Here is a 2,141-nt window from a genome sequence, read left to right on the forward strand (position 1 = left end):
AAACCGTTGAGGCAAGGATCTCAAAATATTTTTCACAACTCTATCTTCTGGAATTTTTTCACCTAAACCTGAACAAGCATTCACAATTACACAAAGTTTAGCATAAAATTCAGAAAAAGTTTCATTCTCATCCATCATAAATGTCTCAAACTGTAAAGTGTGCATTTGAAGCTTGGCTCCTTGACAAAGATTCTGTTCCTTCATGAGTAACCTGCAAAATATCCCAAGCTTCCTTAGAAGTATCACAAGAGATATATATTCAAATTGATCGGAAGAGACAGCAGTAAATAAAGCATTTAACTCCTTTTGATTATTAGTGCTGTGTGTGACTTCTGCAGTGGTCCACTCCTCTCTAGTTTTGAGGACTGTGGTTTCTTCATCTCCTTTTCCGATCGTCTTTGTGGGTTTAGAAATCCATGAACCACTGTGCTCCATACACGTTCATCTAAGGACCAAAGAAACGACTTCATTTTGGCCTTCCAAGCGCCATAGTTGTTGCCATCGAAATATGGTGGATGTGCAATTGAGCCCGAGGCATGATCCATCCTAAGGTATGTTAGATCTTGCTGAGTATGTCCAGCAACCTGCTCTGATGCCAATTGAAAATACCTGCAGGATGACTCAAAATGCCTAGAGGATGGTGAATAGGCCAATTTAAGATTCTAATCAAATAAATAAAAATAAACTTCGGTAGCAGGATTGATATGGCTTATCAATCCTGTAGCGTCTTGGGCATAAAATAAAAGAACACGCAGAGAATTATTTTACGTGGTAAAACCCCACCTCTGGGGAAAATCCACGGGACTCCTCAGTCCAACACAAATCCACTATAGAACGATGATTACAAGAAGTACTTACACACTTATCCTAGACACATTCTAGATAATGTTTACCGACTTCTTCGTAACTCAACTTCTGTCACGGGATGATCTTCGACACTCCTTATGTTGAACGCACATACTGGTCACGATTGCTTCAAGCTCGCCGGAGGAAAACCGCCACCACGGTCTTAGTGCCCTCAACCGTATGAGTCACCGATCAATGCAAATGAATGCAATATGAATGATTAAAGTGTTTGATAAATCCCCAAGTAAACATGGAACACTTGATGATTTATCTCAAATATATGCACAACAGCTTTCTTGGAATTTTAGATGCTCAAACCAACTATATGAAAACTCTGCAAAACTAAAGAGATGCACACAAAGATTTATACAAAACTTATTCTCCACAATCCACGTGAAGGCCCACAATCACAACACAATATCTTGCCATGCATTCAATCTGATAGTCTTAAAATCCTATATGATTTCGTCATATTCTCCATTGCACTACAATCAATTGTTTATCCAATTAAACAATATATATCAAGATGTAAACACGAAACCAAATAGGATATTAATTAAAACATCCTTTCCAAGTCCAAGATAATGAAAACATAATATTTTGATCTAAATCAAAATAGAGTCCAACTAGGAAAGTAATCTCAAGAGATAAAATATAATCCTATTAGAAATAAGATTAACATAAAAATACTTGAGTGAAAATAACTCCAACTAGGAATCCTATAATGAATGCGTGATTATGTCATGATTTACCTGAGGTCAAGATTCTCATATGGTTAGGGCATGCCTCGGAAGTGTGGGGTTGAAAGAGTAGTGATAAAGCGTTCAATAACAATAGACTCAACAAATTGGCAATCACAAGGGAGAAGTCCCTCATAGATATAACTAGCAAGATGACAGTTTTCAAAGCCATGGTGTGGGCACAAATTCAAAAGCTTTTTAAATTTTTCCCAGGTTTGATATAAAGTTTCATTTTCCTTCCGAGAGAAATTTGAGATTCTTTTTTTAAGAGCAATTCTTTTGTGATTAGGAAAATATTTGTTAAAAAATGCTTGAGTCATTTCTGCCCAAGAACTTATGGACCCAACCCTTAATGAATATAGCCAACTTTTCATCTTTTCTTTTAAAGAAAATGGAAATTTTTTTAACCTTATGAGATTAATCCTATCAAGTTGACCATTGTAAAAAGTACCAATAGCTTCTTCAAATTCTCTAACATGCACGTAAGGATTTTCATTTTCCATACCATGAAAAATAGGTAGCAGTTGAATCATTCTAGGTTTGAAATCATAATTT

The 2,141-nt window shown here is 35.9% G+C and overlaps 1 non-coding gene across 1 annotated transcript; it reads left to right on the forward strand.

Annotated features, from left to right (window-relative positions):
- The first annotated feature begins 1,751 nt into the window (after nucleotides 1–1,751).
- Nucleotides 1,752–1,858, forward strand: LOC148915994 (small nucleolar RNA R71). Its single transcript, XR_016128367.1, has one exon. It is a non-coding gene; the product is annotated as a small nucleolar RNA R71 (small nucleolar RNA).
- The last annotated feature ends 283 nt before the right edge of the window (nucleotides 1,859–2,141 follow it).

Source organism: Prunus mume, linkage group LG6 (genome assembly GCF_029339155.1).
Source record: "Prunus mume cultivar Tortuosa linkage group LG6, ASM2933915v1, whole genome shotgun sequence".
Classification (NCBI taxonomy): domain Eukaryota; kingdom Viridiplantae; phylum Streptophyta; class Magnoliopsida; order Rosales; family Rosaceae; genus Prunus; species Prunus mume.